The following is a 27,938-nucleotide window of genomic DNA, read 5'->3' on the forward strand; positions in this document are numbered from 1 at the left end:
CACACACCCCAAAATAACAGCACTCGGAGGCCCCTGAACCACAAGAAAAGGCACTCAGTGGCTCCTACAGCACAAAAAAAGGCTCTCGGGGGCTGCTACAATGTGAAACAAGGCACTCAGAGGGCCCTTCACCACCAAAAAAGGCACTCGGAGGCTCCTGCACTGGAAAAAGAGGCACTTGCAGGCCTGTACACTGGAAATAAAGGCACTCGGAGGCTCCTGCACTGGAAAAATAGGCACTTGCAGGCCTGCCTGTACACTGGAAATAAAGGCACTTGGTGCCCCCTGCACCACAAAAAAAGGCACTTGGTGCCCCCTGCACCACAAAAAAAGGCACTTGGAGGCCTCTACAACACCTTCCACTGCCCTATCAGACACAGAGGCTGATGTGACCTCACAAGGACAGGAAGCCGCCAGGGGCCTGCCACTGGCCTATCAGGCAATAGGACTGCTGTGACCTCACGAGCACAGCCGGCAGCCAATGGCCTCGCACTGGCCTATCAGGCAATAGGACTGCTGTGACCTCATGAGCACACCAAGCAGCCATTGGCCTCCCACGGGCCTATCAGGCACTGAGGCTGCTGTGACCTGACAAGCACAGCCAGCAGCTATGGGCCTGCCACTGCCCTCAAGGGCAGGGAGGCTTCTGTAACCTCACAAGCACAGCCAGCAGCCAGGGGCCTGCCACTGGCCTGTGAAGCACTGAGGCTGCTGTGACCTCACGAGCCCAGGCAGCAGCTAGGGGCCTGCCACTGCCCTATAGGGCAGGGAGGCTGCTGTGACCTCACAAGCACAGCGAGGAGTCAGAGGCCTGCCATTGCCCTATAAGGTACAGAGACAAATGTGACCTCAAAAGGCAGCCAGCAGCCAGGGGCCTTCCACTGGCCTATCAGGCACTGAGGCTGCTCTGACCTCAGAAGCACAGTCAGCAGCCAGGGGCCTGCTGCTGGCCTATCAGGCTGTAGGAGTGTTATGACCTGACAAGCACAGCCAGCAGCTATGGGCATCCCACTGGCCTATCAGGCAACAGGACTGCTGTGACCTCACAAGCACAGCCAGCAGCCAGCAGCCAGGGCATCCCACTGGCCTATGACGCACTGAGGCTGCTGTCACCTCACAAAAACAGCCAGCACCCAGAGGCCTGCCACTGGCCTATCAGTCACTCAGACTGCTGTGACCTCACAAGCACAGACAGCAGCCAGGGGCCTGCCACTGACCTATCAGGCAATAGGACTGCTGTGACCTCACAAGCACAGCCAGCAGCCAGGGGCCTGCCACTGCCCTATGAGGTACAGAGACAAATGTGACCTCAAAACGCGGCCAGCAGCCAGGGGCCTGCCACTGCCCTATAAGACACTGAGGCTTCTCTGACCTGACAAGCACAGCCAGCAGCTGTGGATCTGCCACTGGCCTATGAGGCACGGAGGCTGCTGTGACCTCACAAGCACAGCCAGCAGCCATTGGCCTCCCACTGGCCTATCAGGTCCTGACGCTGCTGTGACCTCACAAGCACAGCCAAGCAGACAGGGGCCTGCCACTGGCCTATCAGGCACTGAGGCTGCTGTGACCTCACAAGCACAGCCAGCAGCTCTGGGCCTGCCATGGCGCATCAAGCACGGAGAAAGAAGGGAACACCCAAGCAGACCAGCAGCCATGGGCGTGGCAGTGCATGCCCATGCATGCCATGCATGCAATGGCATGCAGGTCAAAGTGACATCATAAGACACAACCAGCAACCATGGGCCTGCCACTGCCCTTTTTGGCATGGAGACACAAGTATCCTCACAAGCCCAGTCAGGAGGCATGGCCCTGCCACTGGCCTATCAAGCACAGAGGCAGAAGCAACCTCACAAGCAGAGCAAGGACTGATGGGCCTGACTGGCCTACCAGGCCGTGAGGCAGAAGTGACATGACTATCTCATCCAGCAGTGGTGGGCCTGACAATATCATTTCAGGCAGAGGGTAAAGTGATATCACAGAACGTTGAAGGACCATAACAGAAAAAAAGGCACTTGGAGGCATGAGCACTGGGAAAAAAGGGCACTAGGAGGCGATGCACTGCAAAAATATGCACATGGAGGACACTATACTGGAAAAAAAGGCACTTTGGGAGCCTGCATCGCAAAAATAGGCACTTGGAGGCTGCTAGACCGGAAAAAAGGCACTTAGATGCCCCTTCACTGCAAAAAAAAGGCACTCAGATAGCAGTGCACCTCAAACAAAGGCACTCGGAGGCCGCTGCATCACAAAAAAAGGTACTTGGAGGCTAATACACTGCAAAAAAGGCACTCGGAGGACCATGCACGGCAAAAAAAGGCACTCGGTGGCCCCAACACCACAAAAAAAGGCACTCGGGGGCTGCTACAATGCGAAAACAGGCACTCCGATGCCCCTACACCAAAAAGAAAGGCACTCAGAGGGCCCTGCAGCACAAAAAAAGGCACTCAGCTGCCCTTACACTGGAAAAACAGGCACTCGGAGGCCTCTACACCCCAGAAAAAGGCACTCAGTGGCCCCTACACTGCAAAAAAAGGCACTCGGGGGTGACTACAATGTGAAACAAGGCACTCGGAGGGCCCGGCACCACCAAAAGAAGCACTCAGAGGCTCCTGCACTGGAAAAAGAGGCATTGCAGGCCTGTGCACCGGAAAAAAAGGCACTTGGAGGCCGCTACACCACAGAGAAAGGCACTCGGCTGCCCCTACACTGGAAAAAAAGGCACTCGGAGGCCCCTACAGCACAAAAAAAGGCACTTGGGGGCTGCTACAATGCAAAAAAAGGCACTCGGAGGCCGCTGAACCACAAGAAAAGGCACTCGGTGGCCGCTGAACCACAAGAAAAGGCACTCGGTGGCTCCTACAGCACAAAAAAAGGCACTCGGGGCCTGCTACAATGTGAAAAAAGGCACTCAGAGGCCCCTGAACCACAAGAAAAGGCATTCAGTGGCCTATACAGCAAAATAAAAGGCACTCGGGGGCTGCTACAATGTGAAACAAGGCACTCGGAGGCCCCTGCACCACCAAAAAAGGCACTCGGAGGCTCCTGCACTGGAAAAAGAGGCACTTGCAGGCCTGTACACGGGAAATAAAGGCACTTGGAGGCCCCTGCACCACAAAAAAAGGCACTCCGAAGCCCCTACATTGCAAAAAAAGGCACTTGGAGGCTGCTACACTGCAAAAAAATGCACCCTGAGGCCCCTGCACCGCAAAAAAAGGCACTTGGAGGGCCCTGCACCACAAAAGAAGGCACTCGGAGGCCCCTGACCCACAAGAAAAGGCACTCGGTGGCCCCTACAGCACAATAAAAGGCACTCGGGGGCTGCTACAATGTGAAACAAGGCACTCTGAGGCCCCAGCACCACAAAAAAAAGGCACCCGGAAGCCCCCACATTGCAATAAAAGGCACTCGGAGGCCCCTGCACCAGAAAGGAAGGAACTCGGAGGCCCCTGCACCACAAAAGAAGGCACTCGGAGGCCCCTGCACCACAAGAAAAGGCACTCGGGGCCACTACACCACGAAAAGAAGATACATGGAGGACCACACACCCCAAAATAACAGCACTCGGAGGCCCCTGAACCACAAGAAAAGGCACTCAGTGGCTCCTACAGCACAAAAAAAGGCTCTCGGGGGCTGCTACAATGTGAAACAAGGCACTCAGAGGGCCCTTCACCACCAAAAAAGGCACTCGGAGGCTCCTGCACTGGAAAAAGAGGCACTTGCAGGCCTGTACACTGGAAATAAAGGCACTCGGAGGCTCCTGCACTGGAAAAAGAGGCACTTGCAGGCCTGCCTGTACACTGGAAATAAAGGCACTTGGTGCCCCCTGCACCACAAAAAAAAGGCACTTGGTGCCCCCTGCACCACAAAAAAAGGCACTTGGAGGCCTCTACAACACCTTCCACTGCCCTATCAGACACAGAGGCTGATGTGACCTCACAAGGACAGGAAGCCGCCAGGGGCCTGCCACTGGCCTATCAGGCAATAGGACTGCTGTGACCTCACGAGCACAGCCGGCAGCCAATGGCCTCGCACTGGCCTATCAGGCAATAGGACTGCTGTGACCTCATGAGCACACCAAGCAGCCATTGGCCTCCCACGGGCCTATCAGGCACTGAGGCTGCTGTGACCTGACAAGCACAGCCAGCAGCTATGGGCCTGCCACTGCCCTCAAGGGCAGGGAGGCTTCTGTAACCTCACAAGCACAGCCAGCAGCCAGGGGCCTGCCACTGGCCTGTGAAGCACTGAGGCTGCTGTGACCTCACGAGCCCAGGCAGCAGCTAGGGGCCTGCCACTGCCCTATAGGGCAGGGAGGCTGCTGTGACCTCACAAGCACAGCGAGGAGTCAGAGGCCTGCCATTGCCCTATAAGGTACAGAGACAAATGTGACCTCAAAAGGCAGCCAGCAGCCAGGGGCCTTCCACTGGCCTATCAGGCACTGAGGCTGCTCTGACCTCAGAAGCACAGTCAGCAGCCAGGGGCCTGCTGCTGGCCTATCAGGCTGTAGGAGTGTTATGACCTGACAAGCACAGCCAGCAGCTATGGGCATCCCACTGGCCTATCAGGCAACAGGACTGCTGTGACCTCACAAGCACAGCCAGCAGCCAGCAGCCAGGGCATCCCACTGGCCTATGACGCACTGAGGCTGCTGTCACCTCACAAAAACAGCCAGCACCCAGAGGCCTGCCACTGGCCTATCAGTCACTCAGACTGCTGTGACCTCACAAGCACAGACAGCAGCCAGGGGCCTGCCACTGACCTATCAGGCAATAGGACTGCTGTGACCTCACAAGCACAGCCAGCAGCCAGGGGCCTGCCACTGCCCTATGAGGTACAGAGACAAATGTGACCTCAAAACGCGGCCAGCAGCCAGGGGCCTGCCACTGCCCTATAAGACACTGAGGCTTCTCTGACCTGACAAGCACAGCCAGCAGCTGTGGGTCTGCCACTGGCCTATGAGGCACGGAGGCTGCTGTGACCTCACAAGCACAGCCAGCAGCCATTGGCCTCCCACTGGCCTATCAGGTCCTGACGCTGCTGTGACCTCACAAGCACAGCCAAGCAGACAGGGGCCTGCCACTGGCCTATCAGGCACTGAGGCTGCTGTGACCTCACAAGCACAGCCAGCAGCTCTGGGCCTGCCATGGCGCATCAAGCACGGAGAAAGAAGGGAACACCCAAGCAGACCAGCAGCCATGGGCGTGGCAGTGCATGCCCATGCATGCCATGCATGCAATGGCATGCAGGTCAAAGTGACATCATAAGACACAACCAGCAACCATGGGCCTGCCACTGCCCTTTTTGGCATGGAGACACAAGTATCCTCACAAGCCCAGTCAGGAGGCATGGCCCTGCCACTGGCCTATCAAGCACAGAGGCAGAAGCAACCTCACAAGCAGAGCAAGGACTGATGGGCCTGACTGGCCTACCAGGCCGTGAGGCAGAAGTGACATGACTATCTCATCCAGCAGTGGTGGGCCTGACAATATCATTTCAGGCAGAGGGTAAAGTGATATCACAGAACGTTGAAGGACCATAACAGAAAAAAAGGCACTTGGAGGCATGAGCACTGGGAAAAAAGGGCACTAGGAGGCGATGCACTGCAAAAATATGCACATGGAGGACACTATACTGGAAAAAAAGGCACTTTGGGAGCCTGCATCGCAAAAATAGGCACTTGGAGGCTGCTAGACCGGAAAAAAGGCACTTAGATGCCCCTTCACTGCAAAAAAAAGGCACTCAGATAGCAGTGCACCTCAAACAAAGGCACTCGGAGGCCGCTGCATCACAAAAAAAGGTACTTGGAGGCTAATACACTGCAAAAAAGGCACTCGGAGGACCATGCACGGCAAAAAAAGGCACTCGGTGGCCCCAACACCACAAAAAAAGGCACTCGGGGGCTGCTACAATGCGAAAACAGGCACTCCGATGCCCCTACACCAAAAAGAAAGGCACTCAGAGGGCCCTGCAGCACAAAAAAAGGCACTCAGCTGCCCTTACACTGGAAAAACAGGCACTCGGAGGCCTCTGCACCCCAGAAAAAGGCACTCAGTGGCCCCTACACTGCAAAAAAAGGCACTCGGGGGTGACTACAATGTGAAACAAGGCACTCGGAGGGCCCGGCACCACCAAAAGAAGCACTCAGAGGCTCCTGCACTGGAAAAAGAGGCATTGCAGGCCTGTACACCGGAAAAAAAGGCACTTGGAGGCCGCTACACCACAGAGAAAGGCACTCGGCTGCCCCTACACTGGAAAAAAAGGCACTCGGAGGCCCCTACAGCACAAAAAAAGGCACTTGGGGGCTGCTACAATGCAAAAAAAGGCACTCGGAGGCCGCTGAACCACAAGAAAAGGCACTCGGTGGCCGCTGAACCACAAGAAAAGGCACTCGGTGGCTCCTACAGCACAAAAAAAGGCACTCGGGGGCTGCTACAATGTGAAAAAAGGCACTCAGAGGCCCCTGAACCACAAGAAAAGGCATTCAGTGGCCTATACAGCAAAATAAAAGGCACTCGGGGGCTGCTACAATGTGAAACAAGGCACTCGGAGGCCCCTGCACCACCAAAAAAGGCACTCGGAGGCTCCTGCACTGGAAAAAGAGGCACTTGCAGGCCTGTACACGGGAAATAAAGGCACTTGGAGGCCCCTGCACCACAAAAAAAGGCACTCCGAAGCCCCTACATTGCAAAAAAAGGCACTTGGAGGCTGCTACACTGCAAAAAAATGCACCCTGAGGCCCCTGCACCGCAAAAAAAGGCACTTGGAGGGCCCTGCACCACAAAAGAAGGCACTCGGAGGCCCCTGACCCACAAGAAAAGGCACTCGGTGGCCCCTACAGCACAATAAAAGGCACTCGGGGGCTGCTACAATGTGAAACAAGGCACTCTGAGGCCCCAGCACCACAAAAAAAAGGCACCCGGAAGCCCCCACATTGCAATAAAAGGCACTCGGAGGCCCCTGCACCAGAAAGGAAGGAACTCGGAGGCCCCTGCACCACAAAAGAAGGCACTCGGAGGCCCCTGCACCACAAGAAAAGGCACTCGGGGCCACTACACCACGAAAAGAAGATACATGGAGGACCACACACCCCAAAATAACAGCACTCGGAGGCCCCTGAACCACAAGAAAAGGCACTCAGTGGCTCCTACAGCACAAAAAAAGGCTCTCGGGGGCTGCTACAATGTGAAACAAGGCACTCAGAGGGCCCTTCACCACCAAAAAAGGCACTCGGAGGCTCCTGCACTGGAAAAAGAGGCACTTGCAGGCCTGTACACTGGAAATAAAGGCACTCGGAGGCTCCTGCACTGGAAAAAGAGGCACTTGCAGGCCTGCCTGTACACTGGAAATAAAGGCACTTGGTGCCCCCTGCACCACAAAAAAAAGGCACTTGGTGCCCCCTGCACCACAAAAAAAGGCACTTGGAGGCCTCTACAACACCTTCCACTGCCCTATCAGACACAGAGGCTGATGTGACCTCACAAGGACAGGAAGCCGCCAGGGGCCTGCCACTGGCCTATCAGGCAATAGGACTGCTGTGACCTCACGAGCACAGCCGGCAGCCAATGGCCTCGCACTGGCCTATCAGGCAATAGGACTGCTGTGACCTCATGAGCACACCAAGCAGCCATTGGCCTCCCACGGGCCTATCAGGCACTGAGGCTGCTGTGACCTGACAAGCACAGCCAGCAGCTATGGGCCTGCCACTGCCCTCAAGGGCAGGGAGGCTTCTGTAACCTCACAAGCACAGCCAGCAGCCAGGGGCCTGCCACTGGCCTGTGAAGCACTGAGGCTGCTGTGACCTCACGAGCCCAGGCAGCAGCTAGGGGCCTGCCACTGCCCTATAGGGCAGGGAGGCTGCTGTGACCTCACAAGCACAGCGAGGAGTCAGAGGCCTGCCATTGCCCTATAAGGTACAGAGACAAATGTGACCTCAAAAGGCAGCCAGCAGCCAGGGGCCTTCCACTGGCCTATCAGGCACTGAGGCTGCTCTGACCTCAGAAGCACAGTCAGCAGCCAGGGGCCTGCTGCTGGCCTATCAGGCTGTAGGAGTGTTATGACCTGACAAGCACAGCCAGCAGCTATGGGCATCCCACTGGCCTATCAGGCAACAGGACTGCTGTGACCTCACAAGCAAAGCCAGCAGCCAGCAGCCAGGGCATCCCACTGGCCTATGACGCACTGAGGCTGCTGTCACCTCACAAAAACAGCCAGCACCCAGAGGCCTGCCACTGGCCTATCAGTCACTCAGACTGCTGTGACCTCACAAGCACAGACAGCAGCCAGGGGCCTGCCACTGACCTATCAGGCAATAGGACTGCTGTGACCTCACAAGCACAGCCAGCAGCCAGGGGCCTGCCACTGCCCTATGAGGTACAGAGACAAATGTGACCTCAAAAGGCAGTCAGCAGACAGGGGCCTGCCACGGGCCTATCAGGAAATAGGACTGCTGTGACCTGACAAGCACAGCCAGCAGCTACGGGCCTTCCATTGGCCTATCAGGCACTGAGGCTGCTATGACCTAACAAGCACAGCCAGCAGCTATGGGCCTGCCACTGGCATATGAGGCACTGAGGCTGCTGTGACCTCAGAAGCACAGTCAGCAGCCAGGGTCCTGCTGCTGGCCTATCAGGCTATAGGAGTGTTGTGACCTCACAAGCACAGCCAGGGGCCTCCCACTGCCCTATTGGGTACAGAGACAAATGTGACCTCAAAAGGCAGCCAGCAGACAGAGGCCTGCCACGGGCCTATCAGGAAATAGGACTGCTGTGACCTTACAAGCACAGCCAGCAGCTACGGGCTTGCCACTGGCCTATGAGGCACTGAGGCTGCTATGACCTCAGAAGCACAGTCAGCAGCCAGGGGCCTGCTGCTGGCCTATCAGGCTGTAGGAGTGTTATGACCTGACAAGCACAGCCAGCAGCTATGGGCATCCCACTGGCCTATCAGGCAACAGGACTGCTGTGACCTCACAAGCACAGCCAGCAGCCAGCAGCCAGGGCATCCCACTGGCCTATGACGCACTGAGGCTGCTGTCACCTCACAAAAACAGCCAGCACCCAGAGGCCTGCCACTGGCCTATCAGTCACTCAGACTGCTGTGACCTCACAAGCACAGACAGCAGCCAGGGGCCTGCCACTGACCTATCAGGCAATAGGACTGCTGTGACCTCACAAGCACAGCCAGCAGCCAGGGGCCTGCCACTGCCCTATGAGGTACAGAGACAAATGTGACCTCAAAACGCGGCCAGCAGCCAGGGGCCTGCCACTGCCCTATAAGACACTGAGGCTTCTCTGACCTGACAAGCACAGCCAGCAGCTGTGGGTCTGCCACTGGCCTATGAGGCACGGAGGCTGCTGTGACCTCACAAGCACAGCCAGCAGCCATTGGCCTCCCACTGGCCTATCAGGTCCTGACGCTGCTGTGACCTCACAAGCACAGCCAAGCAGACAGGGGCCTGCCACTGGCCTATCAGGCACTGAGGCTGCTGTGACCTCACAAGCACAGCCAGCAGCTCTGGGCCTGCCATGGCGCATCAAGCACGGAGAAAGAAGGGAACACCCAAGCAGACCAGCAGCCATGGGCGTGGCAGTGCATGCCCATGCATGCCATGCATGCAATGGCATGCAGGTCAAAGTGACATCATAAGACACAACCAGCAACCATGGGCCTGCCACTGCCCTTTTTGGCATGGAGACACAAGTATCCTCACAAGCCCAGTCAGGAGGCATGGCCCTGCCACTGGCCTATCAAGCACAGAGGCAGAAGCAACCTCACAAGCAGAGCAAGGACTGATGGGCCTGACTGGCCTACCAGGCCGTGAGGCAGAAGTGACATGACTATCTCATCCAGCAGTGGTGGGCCTGACAATATCATTTCAGGCAGAGGGTAAAGTGATATCACAGAACGTTGAAGGACCATAACAGAAAAAAAGGCACTTGGAGGCATGAGCACTGGGAAAAAAGGGCACTAGGAGGCGATGCACTGCAAAAATATGCACATGGAGGACACTATACTGGAAAAAAAGGCACTTTGGGAGCCTGCATCGCAAAAATAGGCACTTGGAGGCCGCTAGGCCGGAAAAAAGGCACTTAGATGCCCCTTCACTGCAAAAAAAAGGCACTCAGATAGCAGTGCACCTCAAACAAAGGCACTCGGAGGCCGCTGCACCATAAAAACAGGCACCCGGAGAACAGTGAACCACAAGAAAAGGCACTCGGAGGCCGCTGCATCACAAAAAAAGGCACTTGGAGGCTAATACACTGCAAAAAAGGCACTCGGAGGACCATGCACGGCAAAAAAAGGCACTCGGTGGCCCCAACACCACAAAAAAAGGCACTCGGGGGCTGCTACAATGCGAAAACAGGCACTCCGATGCCCCTGCACCAAAAAGAAAGGCACTCAGAGGGCCCTGCAGCACAAAAAAAGGCACTCAGCTGCCCTTACACTGGAAAAACAGGCACTCGGAGGCCTCTACACCCCAGAAAAAGGCACTCAGTGGCCCCTACACTGCAAAAAAAGGCACTCGGGGGTGACTACAATGTGAAACAAGGCACTCGGAGGGCCCGGCACCACCAAAAGAAGCACTCAGAGGCTCCTGCACTGGAAAAAGAGGCATTGCAGGCCTGTACACCGGAAAAAAAGGCACTTGGAGGCCGCTACACCACAGAGAAAGGCACTCGGCTGCCCCTACACTGGAAAAAAAGGCACTCGGAGGCCCCTACAGCACAAAAAAAGGCACTTGGGGGCTGCTACAATGCAAAAAAAGGCACTCGGAGGCCGCTGAACCACAAGAAAAGGCACTCGGTGGCCGCTGAACCACAAGAAAAGGCACTCGGTGGCTCCTACAGCACAAAAAAAGGCACTCGGGGGCTGCTACAATGTGAAAAAAGGCACTCAGAGGCCCCTGAACCACAAGAAAAGGCATTCAGTGGCCTATACAGCAAAATAAAAGGCACTTGGGGGCTGCTACAATGTGAAACAAGGCACTCGGAGGCCCCTGCACCACCAAAAAAGGCACTTGGAGGCTCCTGCACTGGAAAAAGAGGCACTTGCAGGCCTGTACACGGGAAATAAAGGCACTTGGAGGCCCCTGCACCACAAAAAAAGGCACTCCGAAGCCCCTACATTGCAAAAAAAAGGCACTTGGAGGCTGCTACACTGCAAAAAAATGCACCCTGAGGCCCCTGCACCGCAAAAAAAGGCACTCCGAAGCCCCTACATTGCAAAAAAAGGCACTTGGAGGCTGCTACACTGCAAAAAAATGCACCCTGAGGCCCCTGCACCGCAAAAAAAGGCACTTGGAGGGCCCTGCACCACAAAAGAAGGCACTCGGAGGCCCCTGACCCACAAGAAAAGGCACTCGGTGGCCCCTACAGCACAATAAAAGGCACTCGGGGGCTGCTACAATGTGAAACAAGGCACTCTGAGGCCCCAGCACCACAAAAAAAAGGCACCCGGAAGCCCCCACATTGCAATAAAAGGCACTCGGAGGCCCCTGCACCAGAAAGGAAGGAACTCGGAGGGCCCTGCACCACAAAAGAAGGCACTCGGAGGCCCCTGCACCACAAGAAAAGGCACTCGGGGCCACTACACCACGAAAAGAAGATACATGGAGGACCACACACCCCAAAATAACAGCACTCGGAGGCCCCTGAACCACAAGAAAAGGCACTCAGTGGCTCCTACAGCACAAAAAAAGGCTCTCGGGGGCTGCTACAATGTGAAACAAGGCACTCAGAGGGCCCTTCACCACCAAAAAAGGCACTCGGAGGCTCCTGCACTGGAAAAAGAGGCACTTGCAGGCCTGTACACTGGAAATAAAGGCACTCGGAGGCTCCTGCACTGGAAAAAGAGGCACTTGCAGGCCTGCCTGTACACTGGAAATAAAGGCACTTGGTGCCCCCTGCACCACAAAAAAAGGCACTTGGTGCCCCCTGCACCACAAAAAAAGGCACTTGGAGGCCTCTACAACACCTTCCACTGCCCTATCAGACACAGAGGCTGATGTGACCTCACAAGGACAGGAAGCCACCAGGGGCCTGCCACTGGCCTATCAGGCAATAGGACTGCTGTGACCTCACGAGCACAGCCGGCAGCCAATGGCCTCGCACTGGCCTATCAGGCAATAGGACTGCTGTGACCTCATGAGCACACCAAGCAGCCATTGGCCTCCCACGGGCCTATCAGGCACTGAGGCTGCTGTGACCTGACAAGCACAGCCAGCAGCTATGGGCCTGCCACTGCCCTCAAGGGCAGGGAGGCTTCTGTAACCTCACAAGCACAGCCAGCAGCCAGGGGCCTGCCACTGGCCTGTGAAGCACTGAGGCTGCTGTGACCTCACGAGCCCAGGCAGCAGCTAGGGGCCTGCCACTGCCCTATAGGGCAGGGAGGCTGCTGTGACCTCACAAGCACAGCGAGGAGTCAGAGGCCTGCCATTGCCCTATAAGGTACAGAGACAAATGTGACCTCAAAAGGCAGCCAGCAGCCAGGGGCCTTCCACTGGCCTATCAGGCACTGAGGCTGCTCTGACCTCAGAAGCACAGTCAGCAGCCAGGGGCCTGCTGCTGGCCTATCAGGCTGTAGGAGTGTTATGACCTGACAAGCACAGCCAGCAGCTATGGGCATCCCACTGGCCTATCAGGCAACAGGACTGCTGTGACCTCACAAGCAAAGCCAGCAGCCAGCAGCCAGGGCATCCCACTGGCCTATGACGCACTGAGGCTGCTGTCACCTCACAAAAACAGCCAGCACCCAGAGGCCTGCCACTGGCCTATCAGTCACTCAGACTGCTGTGACCTCACAAGCACAGACAGCAGCCAGGGGCCTGCCACTGACCTATCAGGCAATAGGACTGCTGTGACCTCACAAGCACAGCCAGCAGCCAGGGGCCTGCCACTGCCCTATGAGGTACAGAGACAAATGTGACCTCAAAAGGCAGTCAGCAGACAGGGGCCTGCCACGGGCCTATCAGGAAATAGGACTGCTGTGACCTGACAAGCACAGCCAGCAGCTACGGGCCTTCCATTGGCCTATCAGGCACTGAGGCTGCTATGACCTAACAAGCACAGCCAGCAGCTATGGGCCTGCCACTGGCATATGAGGCACTGAGGCTGCTGTGACCTCAGAAGCACAGTCAGCAGCCAGGGTCCTGCTGCTGGCCTATCAGGCTATAGGAGTGTTGTGACCTCACAAGCACAGCCAGAGGCCTGCCATTGCCCTATAAGGTACAGAGACAAATGTGACCTCAAAAGGCAGCCAGCAGACAGAGGCCTGCCACGGGCCTATCAGGAAATAGGACTGCTGTGACCTTACAAGCACAGCCAGCAGCTACGGGCCTGCCACTGGCCTATGAGGCACTGAGGCTGCTATGACCTCACAAGCATGGCCAGTAGGCATGGGCATCCAACTGCCCTATGAGGCCCCGAGATGAACGTGACCTCATAACGCAGCCAGCAGGCATGGAGCTGTCACTGGCCCATCAGGCACTGGTACTTCCGTGACATGACAATTACAGCCAGCAGCCATCGGCATCCCACCGGCCAATGACGCACAGAGACAAAGGTGACCTCAAAACACAGCCAGAAGCCATGGGCCTGCCACTGACCTATCAGCCAATAGGACTGCTGTGACCTCACAAGCACAGCCAGCAGCCAGTGGCCTGCCACTGCCCTATGAGGTACAGAGACAAATGTGACCTCAAAAGGCAGCCAGCAGCCAGGGGCCTTCCACTGGCCTATCAGGCACTGAGGCTGCTCTGACCTCAGAAACACAATCAGCAGCCAGGGGCCTGCTGCTGGCCTATCAGGCTGTAGGAGTGTTATGACCTGACAAGCACAGCCAGCAGCTATGGGCATCCCACTGGCCTATCAGGCAACAGGACTGCTGTGACCTCACAAGCAAAGCCAGCAGCCAGCAGCCAGGGCATCCCACTGGCCTATGATGCACTGAGGCTGCTGTCACCTCACAAAAACAGCCAGCACCCAGAGGCCTGCCACTGGCCTATCAGTCACTCAGACTACTGTGACCTCACAAGCACAGACAGCAGCCAGGGGCCTGCCACTGACCTATCAGGCAATAGGACTGCTGTGACCTCACAAGCACAGCCAGCAGCCAGGGGCCTGCCACTGCCCTATGAGGTACAGAGACAAATGTGACCTCAAAGCGCGGCCAGCAGCCAGGGGCCTGCCACTGCCCTATAAGACACTGAGGCTTCTCTGACCTGACAAGCACAGCCAGCAGCTGTGGGTCTGCCACTGGCCTATGAGGCACGGAGGCTGCTGTGACCTCACAAGCACAGCCAGCAGCCATTGGCCTCCCACTGGCCTATCAGGTCCTGACGCTGCTGTGACCTCACAAGCACAGCCAAGCAGACAGGGGCCTGCCACTGGCCTATCAGGCACTGAGGCTGCTGTGACCTCACAAGCACAGCCAGCAGCTCTGGGCCTGCCACGGCGCATCAAGCACGGAGAAAGAAGGGAACACCGAAGCAGACCAGCAGCCATGGGCGTGGCAGTGCAATGGCATGCAGGTCAAAGTGACATCATAAGACACAACCAGCAACCATGGGCCTGCCACTGCCCTTTTTGGCATGGAGACACAAGTATCCTCACAAGCCCAGTCAGGAGGCATGGCCCTGCCACTGGCCTATCAAGCACAGAGGCAGAAGCAACCTCACAAGCAGAGCAAGGACTGATGGGCCTGACTGGCCTACCAGGCCGTGAGGCAGAAGTGACATGACTATCTCATCCAGCAGTGGTGGGCCTGACAATATCATTTCAGGCAGAGGGTAAAGTGATATCACAGAACGTTGAAGGACCATAACAGAAAAAAAGGCACTTGGAGGCATGAGCACTGGGAAAAAAGGGCACTAGGAGGCGATGCACTGCAAAAATATGCACATGGAGGACACTATACTGGAAAAAAAGGCACTTTGGGAGCCTGCATCGCAAAAATAGGCACTTGGAGGCCGCTAGGCCGGAAAAAAGGCACTTAGATGCCCCTTCACTGCAAAAAAAGGCACTCAGACAGCAGTGCACCTCAAACAAAGGCACTCGGAGGCCCCTGCACCATAAAAACAGGCACCCGGAGAACAGTGAACCACAAGAAAAGGCACTCGGAGGCCGCTGCATCACAAAAAAAGGCACTTGGAGGCTAATACACTGCAAAAAAGGCACTCGGAGGACCATGCACGGCAAAAAAAGGCACTCGGTGGCCCCAACACCACAAAAAAAGGCACTCGGGGGCTGCTACAATGCGAAAACAGGCACTCCGATGCCCCTACACCAAAAAGAAAGGCACTCAGAGGGCCCTGCAGCACAAACAAAGGCACTCAGCTGCCCTTACACTGGAAAAACAGGCACTCGGAGGCCTCTACACCCCAGAAAAAGGCACTCAGTGGCCCCTACACTGCAAAAAAAGGCACTCGGGGGTGACTACAATGTGAAACAAGGCACTCGGAGGGCCCGGCACCACCAAAAGAAGCACTCAGAGGCTCCTGCACTGGAAAAAGAGGCATTGCAGGCCTGTACACCAGAAAAAAAGGCACTTGGAGGCCGCTACACCACAGAGAAAGGCACTCGGCTGCCCCTACACTGGAAAAAAAGGCACTCGGAGGCCCCTACAGCACAAAAAAAGGCACTTGGGGGCTGCTACAATGCAAAAAAAGGCACTCGGAGGCCGCTGAACCACAAGAAAAGGCACTCGGTGGCTCCTACAGCACAAAAAAAGGCACTCGGGGGCTGCTACAATGTGAAAAAAGGCACTCAGAGGCCCCTGAACCACAAGAAAAGGCATTCAGTGGCCTATACAGCAAAATAAAAGGCACTCGGGGGCTGCTACAATGTGAAACAAGGCACTCGGAGGGCCCTGCACCACCAAAAAAGGCACTCGGAGGCTCCTGCACTGGAAAAAGAGGCACTTGCAGGCCTGTACACTGGAAATAAAGGCACTTGGAGGCCCCAGCACCACAAAAAAAAGGCACTCGGAAGCCCCCACATTGCAATAAATGGCACTCGGAGGCCCCTGCACCAGAAAGGAAGGAACTCGGAGGGCCCTGCACCACAAAAGAAGGCACTCGGAGGCCCCTGCACCACAAGAAAAGGCACTCGGGGCCACTACACCACGAAAAGAAGATACATGGAGGACCACACACCCCAAAATAACAGCACTCGGAGGCCCCTGAACCACAAGAAAAGGCACTCAGTGGCTCCTACAGCACAAAAAAAGGCTCTCGGGGGCTGCTACAATGTGAAACAAGGCACTCAGAGGGCCCTTCACCACCAAAAAAGGCACTCGGAGGCTCCTGCACTGGAAAAAGAGGCACTTGCAGGCCTGTACACTGGAAATAAAGGCACTCGGAGGCTCCTGCACTGGAAAAAGAGGCACTTGCAGGCCTGCCTGTACACTGGAAATAAAGGCACTTGGTGCCCCCTGCACCACAAAAAAAGGCACTTGGAGGCCTCTACAACACCTTCCACTGCCCTATCAGACACAGAGGCTGATGTGACCTCACAAGGACAGGAAGCCGCCAGGGGCCTGCCACTGGCCTATCAGGCAATAGGACTGCTGTGACCTCACGAGCACAGCCGGCAGCCAATGGCCTCGCACTGGCCTATCAGGCAATAGGACTGCTGTGACCTCATGAGCACACCAAGCAGCCATTGGCCCCCCACGGGCCTATCAGGCACTGAGGCTGCTGTGACCTGACAAGCACAGCCAGCAGCTATGGGCCTGCCACTGCCCTCAAGGGCAGGGAGGCTTCTGTAACCTCACAAGCACAGCCAGCAGCCAGGGGCCTGCCACTGGCCTGTGAAGCACTGAGGCTGCTGTGACCTCACGAGCCCAGGCAGCAGCTAGGGGCCTGCCACTGCCCTATAGGGCAGGGAGGCTGCTGTGACCTCACAAGCACAGCGAGGAGTCAGAGGCCTGCCATTGCCCTATAAGGTACAGAGACAAATGTGACCTCAAAAGGCAGCCAGCAGCCAGGGGCCTTCCACTGGCCTATCAGGCACTGAGGCTGCTCTGACCTCAGAAGCACAGTCAGCAGCCAGGGGCCTGCTGCTGGCCTATCAGGCTGTAGGAGTGTTATGACCTGACAAGCACAGCCAGCAGCTATGGGCATCCCACTGGCCTATCAGGCAACAGGACTGCTGTGACCTCACAAGCAAAGCCAGCAGCCAGCAGCCAGGGCATCCCACTGGCCTATGACGCACTGAGGCTGCTGTCACCTCACAAAAACAGCCAGCACCCAGAGGCCTGCCACTGGCCTATCAGTCACTCAGACTGCTGTGACCTCACAAGCACAGACAGCAGCCAGGGGCCTGCCACTGACCTATCAGGCAATAGGACTGCTGTGACCTCACAAGCACAGCCAGCAGCCAGGGGCCTGCCACTGCCCTATGAGGTACAGAGACAAATGTGACCTCAAAAGGCAGTCAGCAGACAGGGGCCTGCCACGGGCCTATCAGGAAATAGGACTGCTGTGACCTGACAAGCACAGCCAGCAGCTACGGGCCTTCCATTGGCCTATCAGGCACTGAGGCTGCTATGACCTAACAAGCACAGCCAGCAGCTATGGGCCTGCCACTGGCATATGAGGCACTGAGGCTGCTGTGACCTCAGAAGCACAGTCAGCAGCCAGGGTCCTGCTGCTGGCCTATCAGGCTATAGGAGTGTTGTGACCTCACAAGCACAGCCAGGGGCCTCCCACTGCCCTATAAGGTACAGAGACAAATGTGACCTCAAAAGGCAGCCAGCAGACAGAGGCCTGCCACGGGCCTATCAGGAAATAGGACTGCTGTGACCTTACAAGCACAGCCAGCAGCTACGGGCCTGCCACTGGCCTATGAGGCACTGAGGCTGCTATGACCTCACAAGCATGGCCAGTAGGCATGGGCATCCAACTGCCCTATGAGGCCCCGAGATGAACGTGACCTCATAACGCAGCCAGCAGGCATGGAGCTGTCACTGGCCCATCAGGCACTGGTACTTCCGTGACATGACAATTACAGCCAGCAGCCATCGGCATCCCACCGGCCAATGACGCACAGAGACAAAGGTGACCTCAAAACACAGCCAGAAGCCATGGGCCTGCCACTGACCTATCAGCCAATAGGACTGCTGTGACCTCACAAGCACAGCCAGCAGCCAGGGGCCTGCCACTGCCCTATGAGGTACAGAGACAAATGTGACCTCAAAAGGCAGCCAGCAGCCAGGGGCCTTCCACTGGCCTATCAGGCACTGAGGCTGCTCTGACCTCAGAAACACAATCAGCAGCCAGGGGCCTGCTGCTGGCCTATCAGGCTGTAGGAGTGTTATGACCTGACAAGCACAGCCAGCAGCTATGGGCATCCCACTGGCCTATCAGGCAACAGGACTGCTGTGACCTCACAAGCAAAGCCAGCAGCCAGCAGCCAGGGCATCCCACTGGCCTATGATGCACTGAGGCTGCTGTCACCTCACAAAAACAGCCAGCACCCAGAGGCCTGCCACTGGCCTATCAGTCACTCAGACTACTGTGACCTCACAAGCACAGACAGCAGCCAGGGGCCTGCCACTGCCCTATGAGGTACAGAGACAAATGTGACCTCAAAGCGCGGCCAGCAGCCAGGGGCCTGCCACTGCCCTATAAGACACTGAGGCTTCTCTGACCTGACAAGCACAGCCAGCAGCTGTGGGTCTGCCACTGGCCTATGAGGCACGGAGGCTGCTGTGACCTCACAAGCACAGCCAGCAGCCATTGGCCTCCCACTGGCCTATCAGGTCCTGACGCTGCTGTGACCTCACAAGCACAGCCAAGCAGACAGGGGCCTGCCACTGGCCTATCAGGCACTGAGGCTGCTGTGACCTCACAAGCACAGCCAGCAGCTCTGGGCCTGCCACGGCGCATCAAGCACGGAGAAAGAAGGGAACACCCAAGCAGACCAGCAGCCATGGGCGTGGCAGTGCAATGGCATGCAGGTCAAAGTGACATCATAAGACACAACCAGCAACCATGGGCCTGCCACTGCCCTTTTTGGCATGGAGACACAAGTATCCTCACAAGCCCAGTCAGGAGGCATGGCCCTGCCACTGGCCTATCAAGCACAGAGGCAGAAGCAACCTCACAAGCAGAGCAAGGACTGATGGGCCTGACTGGCCTACCAGGCCGTGAGGCAGAAGTGACATGACTATCTCATCCAGCAGTGGTGGGCCTGACAATATCATTTCAGGCAGAGGGTAAAGTGATATCACAGAACGTTGAAGGACCATAACAGAAAAAAAGGCACTTGGAGGCATGAGCACTGGGAAAAAAGGGCACTAGGAGGCGATGCACTGCAAAAATATGCACATGGAGGACACTATACTGGAAAAAAAGGCACTTTGGGAGCCTGCATCGCAAAAATAGGCACTTGGAGGCCGCTAGGCCGGAAAAAAGGCACTTAGATGCCCCTTCACTGCAAAAAAAGGCACTCAGACAGCAGTGCACCTCAAACAAAGGCACTCGGAGGCCCCTGCACCATAAAAACAGGCACCCGGAGAACAGTGAACCACAAGAAAAGGCACTCGGAGGCCGCTGCATCACAAAAAAAGGCACTTGGAGGCTAATACACTGCAAAAAAGGCACTCGGAGGACCATGCACGGCAAAAAAAGGCACTCGGTGGCCCCAACACCACAAAAAAAGGCACTCGGGGGCTGCTACAATGCGAAAACAGGCACTCCGATGCCCCTACACCAAAAAGAAAGGCACTCAGAGGGCCCTGCAGCACAAAAAAAGGCACTCAGCTGCCCTTACACTGGAAAAACAGGCACTCGGAGGCCTCTACACCCCAGAAAAAGGCACTCAGTGGCCCCTACACTGCAAAAAAAGGCACTCGGGGGTGACTACAATGTGAAACAAGGCACTCGGAGGGCCCGGCACCACCAAAAGAAGCACTCAGAGGCTCCTGCACTGGAAAAAGAGGCATTGCAGGCCTGTACACCGGAAAAAAAGGCACTTGGAGGCCGCTACACCACAGAGAAAGGCACTCGGCTGCCCCTACACTGGAAAAAAAGGCACTCGGAGGCCCCTACAGCACAAAAAAAGGCACTTGGGGGCTGCTACAATGCAAAAAAAGGCACTCGGAGGCCGCTGAACCACAAGAAAAGGCACTCGGTGGCCGCTGAACCACAAGAAAAGGCACTCGGTGGCTCCTACAGCACAAAAAAAGGCACTCGGGGGCTGCTACAATGTGAAAAAAGGCACTCAGAGGCCCCTGAACCACAAGAAAAGGCATTCAGTGGCCTATACAGCAAAATAAAAGGCACTTGGGGGCTGCTACAATGTGAAACAAGGCACTCGGAGGCCCCTGCACCACCAAAAAAGGCACTCGGAGGCTCCTGCACTGGAAAAAGAGGCACTTGCAGGCCTGTACACTGGAAATAAAGGCACTTGGAGGCCCCAGCACCACAAAAAAAAGGCACTCGGAAGCCCCCACATTGCAATAAATGGCACTCGGAGGCCCCTGCACCAGAAAGGAAGGAACTCGGAGGGCCCTGCACCACAAAAGAAGGCACTCGGAGGCCCCTGCACCACAAGAAAAGGCACTCGGGGCCACTACACCACGAAAAGAAGATACATGGAGGACCACACACCCCAAAATAACAGCACTCGGAGGCCCCTGAACCACAAGAAAAGGCACTCAGTGGCTCCTACAGCACAAAAAAAGGCTCTCGGGGGCTGCTACAATGTGAAACAAGGCACTCAGAGGGCCCTTCACCACCAAAAAAGGCACTCGGAGGCTCCTGCACTGGAAAAAGAGGCACTTGCAGGCCTGTACACTGGAAATAAAGGCACTCGGAGGCTCCTGCACTGGAAAAAGAGGCACTTGCAGGCCTGCCTGTACACTGGAAATAAAGGCACTTGGTGCCCCCTGCACCACAAAAAAAGGCACTTGGTGCCCCCTGCACCACAAAAAAAGGCACTTGGAGGCCTCTACAACACCTTCCACTGCCCTATCAGACACAGAGGCTGATGTGACCTCACAAGGACAGGAAGCCGCCAGGGGCCTGCCACTGGCCTATCAGGCAATAGGACTGCTGTGACCTCACGAGCACAGCCGGCAGCCAATGGCCTCGCACTGGCCTATCAGGCAATAGGACTGCTGTGACCTCATGAGCACACCAAGCAGCCATTGGCCTCCCACGGGCCTATCAGGCACTGAGGCTGCTGTGACCTGACAAGCACAGCCAGCAGCTATGGGCCTGCCACTGCCCTCAAGGGCAGGGAGGCTTCTGTAACCTCACAAGCACAGCCAGCAGCCAGGGGCCTGCCACTGGCCTGTGAAGCACTGAGGCTGCTGTGACCTCACGAGCCCAGGCAGCAGCTAGGGGCCTGCCACTGCCCTATAGGGCAGGGAGGCTGCTGTGACCTCACAAGCACAGCGAGGAGTCAGAGGCCTGCCATTGCCCTATAAGGTACAGAGACAAATGTGACCTCAAAAGGCAGCCAGCAGCCAGGGGCCTTCCACTGGCCTATCAGGCACTGAGGCTGCTCTGACCTCAGAAGCACAGTCAGCAGCCAGGGGCCTGCTGCTGGCCTATCAGGCTGTAGGAGTGTTATGACCTGACAAGCACAGCCAGCAGCTATGGGCATCCCACTGGCCTATCAGGCAACAGGACTGCTGTGACCTCACAAGCAAAGCCAGCAGCCAGCAGCCAGGGCATCCCACTGGCCTATGACGCACTGAGGCTGCTGTCACCTCACAAAAACAGCCAGCACCCAGAGGCCTGCCACTGGCCTATCAGTCACTCAGACTGCTGTGACCTCACAAGCACAGACAGCAGCCAGGGGCCTGCCACTGACCTATCAGGCAATAGGACTGCTGTGACCTCACAAGCACAGCCAGCAGCCAGGGGCCTGCCACTGCCCTATGAGGTACAGAGACAAATGTGACCTCAAAAGGCAGTCAGCAGACAGGGGCCTGCCACGGGCCTATCAGGAAATAGGACTGCTGTGACCTGACAAGCACAGCCAGCAGCTACGGGCCTTCCATTGGCCTATCAGGCACTGAGGCTGCTATGACCTAACAAGCACAGCCAGCAGCTATGGGCCTGCCACTGGCATATGAGGCACTGAGGCTGCTGTGACCTCAGAAGCACAGTCAGCAGCCAGGGTCCTGCTGCTGGCCTATCAGGCTATAGGAGTGTTGTGACCTCACAAGCACAGCCAGGGGCCTCCCACTGCCCTATAAGGTACAGAGACAAATGTGACCTCAAAAGGCAGCCAGCAGACAGAGGCCTGCCACGGGCCTATCAGGAAATAGGACTGCTGTGACCTTACAAGCACAGCCAGCAGCTACGGGCCTGCCACTGGCCTATGAGGCACTGAGGCTGCTATGACCTCACAAGCATGGCCAGTAGGCATGGGCATCCAACTGCCCTATGAGGCCCCGAGATGAACGTGACCTCATAACGCAGCCAGCAGGCATGGAGCTGTCACTGGCCCATCAGGCACTGGTACTTCCGTGACATGACAATTACAGCCAGCAGCCATCGGCATCCCACCGGCCAATGACGCACAGAGACAAAGGTGACCTCAAAACACAGCCAGAAGCCATGGGCCTGCCACTGACCTATCAGCCAATAGGACTGCTGTGACCTCACAAGCACAGCCAGCAGCCAGTGGCCTGCCACTGCCCTATGAGGTACAGAGACAAATGTGACCTCAAAAGGCAGCCAGCAGCCAGGGGCCTTCCACTGGCCTATCAGGCACTGAGGCTGCTCTGACCTCAGAAACACAATCAGCAGCCAGGGGCCTGCTGCTGGCCTATCAGGCTGTAGGAGTGTTATGACCTGACAAGCACAGCCAGCAGCTATGGGCATCCCACTGGCCTATCAGGCAACAGGACTGCTGTGACCTCACAAGCAAAGCCAGCAGCCAGCAGCCAGGGCATCCCACTGGCCTATGATGCACTGAGGCTGCTGTCACCTCACAAAAACAGCCAGCACCCAGAGGCCTGCCACTGGCCTATCAGTCACTCAGACTACTGTGACCTCACAAGCACAGACAGCAGCCAGGGGCCTGCCACTGACCTATCAGGCAATAGGACTGCTGTGACCTCACAAGCACAGCCAGCAGCCAGGGGCCTGCCACTGCCCTATGAGGTACAGAGACAAATGTGACCTCAAAGCGCGGCCAGCAGCCAGGGGCCTGCCACTGCCCTATAAGACACTGAGGCTTCTCTGACCTGACAAGCACAGCCAGCAGCTGTGGGTCTGCCACTGGCCTATGAGGCACGGAGGCTGCTGTGACCTCACAAGCACAGCCAGCAGCCATTGGCCTCCCACTGGCCTATCAGGTCCTGACGCTGCTGTGACCTCACAAGCACAGCCAAGCAGACAGGGGCCTGCCACTGGCCTATCAGGCACTGAGGCTGCTGTGACCTCACAAGCACAGCCAGCAGCTCTGGGCCTGCCACGGCGCATCAAGCACGGAGAAAGAAGGGAACACCGAAGCAGACCAGCAGCCATGGGCGTGGCAGTGCAATGGCATGCAGGTCAAAGTGACATCATAAGACACAACCAGCAACCATGGGCCTGCCACTGCCCTTTTTGGCATGGAGACACAAGTATCCTCACAAGCCCAGTCAGGAGGCATGGCCCTGCCACTGGCCTATCAAGCACAGAGGCAGAAGCAACCTCACAAGCAGAGCAAGGACTGATGGGCCTGACTGGCCTACCAGGCCGTGAGGCAGAAGTGACATGACTATCTCATCCAGCAGTGGTGGGCCTGACAATATCATTTCAGGCAGAGGGTAAAGTGATATCACAGAACGTTGAAGGACCATAACAGAAAAAAAGGCACTTGGAGGCATGAGCACTGGGAAAAAAGGGCACTAGGAGGCGATGCACTGCAAAAATATGCACATGGAGGACACTATACTGGAAAAAAAGGCACTTTGGGAGCCTGCATCGCAAAAATAGGCACTTGGAGGCCGCTAGGCCGGAAAAAAGGCACTTAGATGCCCCTTCACTGCAAAAAAAGGCACTCAGACAGCAGTGCACCTCAAACAAAGGCACTCGGAGGCCCCTGCACCATAAAAACAGGCACCCGGAGAACAGTGAACCACAAGAAAAGGCACTCGGAGGCCGCTGCATCACAAAAAAAGGCACTTGAAGGCTAATACACTGCAAAAAAGGCACTCGGAGGACCATGCACGGCAAAAAAAGGCACTCGGTGGCCCCAACACCACAAAAAAAGGCACTCGGGGGCTGCTACAATGCGAAAACAGGCACTCCGATGCCCCTACACCAAAAAGAAAGGCACTCAGAGGGCCCTGCAGCACAAAAAAAGGCACTCAGCTGCCCTTACACTGGAAAAACAGGCACTCGGAGGCCTCTACACCCCAGAAAAAGGCACTCAGTGGCCCCTACACTGCAAAAAAAGGCACTCGGGGGTGACTACAATGTGAAACAAGGCACTCGGAGGGCCCGGCACCACCAAAAGAAGCACTCAGAGGCTCCTGCACTGGAAAAAGAGGCATTGCAGGCCTGTACACCGGAAAAAAAGGCACTTGGAGGCCGCTACACCACAGAGAAAGGCACTCGGCTGCCCCTACACTGGAAAAAAAGGCACTCGGAGGCCCCTACAGCACAAAAAAAGGCACTTGGGGGCTGCTACAATGCAAAAAAAGGCACTCGGAGGCCGCTGAACCACAAGAAAAGGCACTCGGTGGCCGCTGAACCACAAGAAAAGGCACTCGGTGGCTCCTACAGCACAAAAAAAGGCACTCGGGGGCTGCTACAATGTGAAAAAAGGCACTCAGAGGCCCCTGAACCACAAGAAAAGGCATTCAGTGGCCTATACAGCAAAATAAAAGGCACTCGGGGGCTGCTACAATGTGAAACAAGGCACTCGGAGGGCCCTGCACCACCAAAAAAGGCACTCGGAGGCTCCTGCACTGGAAAAAGAGGCACTTGCAGGCCTGTACACTGGAAATAAAGGCACTTGGAGGCCCCAGCACCACAAAAAAAAGGCACTCGGAAGCCCCCACATTGCAATAAATGGCACTCGGAGGCCCCTGCACCAGAAAGGAAGGAACTCGGAGGGCCCTGCACCACAAAAGAAGGCACTCGGAGGCCCCTGCACCACAAGAAAAGGCACTCGGGGCCACTACACCACGAAAAGAAGATACATGGAGGACCACACACCCCAAAATAACAGCACTCGGAGGCCCCTGAACCACAAGAAAAGGCACTCAGTGGCTCCTACAGCACAAAAAAAGGCTCTCGGGGGCTGCTACAATGTGAAACAAGGCACTCAGAGGGCCCTTCACCACCAAAAAAGGCACTCGGAGGCTCCTGCACTGGAAAAAGAGGCACTTGCAGGCCTGTACACTGGAAATAAAGGCACTCGGAGGCTCCTGCACTGGAAAAATAGGCACTTGCAGGCCTGCCTGTACACTGGAAATAAAGGCACTTGGTGCCCCCTGCACCACAAAAAAAGGCACTTGGTGCCCCCTGCACCACAAAAAAAGGCACTTGGAGGCCTCTACAACACCTTCCACTGCCCTATCAGACACAGAGGCTGATGTGACCTCACAAGGACAGGAAGCCGCCAGGGGCCTGCCACTGGCCTATCAGGCAATAGGACTGCTGTGACCTCACGAGCACAGCCGGCAGCCAATGGCCTCGCACTGGCCTATCAGGCAATAGGACTGCTGTGACCTCATGAGCACACCAAGCAGCCATTGGCCTCCCACGGGCCTATCAGGCACTGAGGCTGCTGTGACCTGACAAGCACAGCCAGCAGCTATGGGCCTGCCACTGCCCTCAAGGGCAGGGAGGCTTCTGTAACCTCACAAGCACAGCCAGCAGCCAGGGGCCTGCCACTGGCCTGTGAAGCACTGAGGCTGCTGTGACCTCACGAGCCCAGGCAGCAGCTAGGGGCCTGCCACTGCCCTATAGGGCAGGGAGGCTGCTGTGACCTCACAAGCACAGCGAGGAGTCAGAGGCCTGCCATTGCCCTATAAGGTACAGAGACAAATGTGACCTCAAAAGGCAGCCAGCAGCCAGGGGCCTTCCACTGGCCTATCAGGCACTGAGGCTGCTCTGACCTCAGAAGCACAGTCAGCAGCCAGGGGCCTGCTGCTGGCCTATCAGGCTGTAGGAGTGTTATGACCTGACAAGCACAGCCAGCAGCTATGGGCATCCCACTGGCCTATCAGGCAACAGGACTGCTGTGACCTCACAAGCACAGCCAGCAGCCAGCAGCCAGGGCATCCCACTGGCCTATGACGCACTGAGGCTGCTGTCACCTCACAAAAACAGCCAGCACCCAGAGGCCTGCCACTGGCCTATCAGTCACTCAGACTGCTGTGACCTCACAAGCACAGACAGCAGCCAGGGGCCTGCCACTGACCTATCAGGCAATAGGACTGCTGTGACCTCACAAGCACAGCCAGCAGCCAGGGGCCTGCCACTGCCCTATGAGGTACAGAGACAAATGTGACCTCAAAACGCGGCCAGCAGCCAGGGGCCTGCCACTGCCCTATAAGACACTGAGGCTTCTCTGACCTGACAAGCACAGCCAGCAGCTGTGGGTCTGCCACTGGCCTATGAGGCACGGAGGCTGCTGTGACCTCACAAGCACAGCCAGCAGCCATTGGCCTCCCACTGGCCTATCAGGTCCTGACGCTGCTGTGACCTCACAAGCACAGCCAAGCAGACAGGGGCCTGCCACTGGCCTATCAGGCACTGAGGCTGCTGTGACCTCACAAGCACAGCCAGCAGCTCTGGGCCTGCCATGGCGCATCAAGCACGGAGAAAGAAGGGAACACCCAAGCAGACCAGCAGCCATGGGCGTGGCAGTGCATGCCCATGCATGCCATGCATGCAATGGCATGCAGGTCAAAGTGACATCATAAGACACAACCAGCAACCATGGGCCTGCCACTGCCCTTTTTGGCATGGAGACACAAGTATCCTCACAAGCCCAGTCAGGAGGCATGGCCCTGCCACTGGCCTATCAAGCACAGAGGCAGAAGCAACCTCACAAGCAGAGCAAGGACTGATGGGCCTGACTGGCCTACCAGGCCGTGAGGCAGAAGTGACATGACTATCTCATCCAGCAGTGGTGGGCCTGACAATATCATTTCAGGCAGAGGGTAAAGTGATATCACAGAACGTTGAAGGACCATAACAGAAAAAAAGGCACTTGGAGGCATGAGCACTGGGAAAAAAGGGCACTAGGAGGCGATGCACTGCAAAAATATGCACATGGAGGACACTATACTGGAAAAAAAGGCACTTTGGGAGCCTGCATCGCAAAAATAGGCACTTGGAGGCTGCTAGACCGGAAAAAAGGCACTTAGATGCCCCTTCACTGCAAAAAAAAGGCACTCAGATAGCAGTGCACCTCAAACAAAGGCACTCGGAGGCCGCTGCATCACAAAAAAAGGTACTTGGAGGCTAATACACTGCAAAAAAGGCACTCGGAGGACCATGCACGGCAAAAAAAGGCACTCGGTGGCCCCAACACCACAAAAAAAGGCACTCGGGGGCTGCTACAATGCGAAAACAGGCACTCCGATGCCCCTACACCAAAAAGAAAGGCACTCAGAGGGCCCTGCAGCACAAAAAAAGGCACTCAGCTGCCCTTACACTGGAAAAACAGGCACTCGGAGGCCTCTACACCCCAGAAAAAGGCACTCAGTGGCCCCTACACTGCAAAAAAAGGCACTCGGGGGTGACTACAATGTGAAACAAGGCACTCGGAGGGCCCGGCACCACCAAAAGAAGCACTCAGAGGCTCCTGCACTGGAAAAAGAGGCATTGCAGGCCTGTACACCGGAAAAAAAGGCACTTGGAGGCCGCTACACCACAGAGAAAGGCACTCGGCTGCCCCTACACTGGAAAAAAAGGCACTCGGAGGCCCCTACAGCACAAAAAAAGGCACTTGGGGGCTGCTACAATGCAAAAAAAG

The sequence above is a fragment of the Dromaius novaehollandiae genome, chromosome 14 (genome assembly GCF_036370855.1).
Source record: "Dromaius novaehollandiae isolate bDroNov1 chromosome 14, bDroNov1.hap1, whole genome shotgun sequence".
NCBI lineage: Eukaryota > Metazoa > Chordata > Aves > Casuariiformes > Dromaiidae > Dromaius > Dromaius novaehollandiae.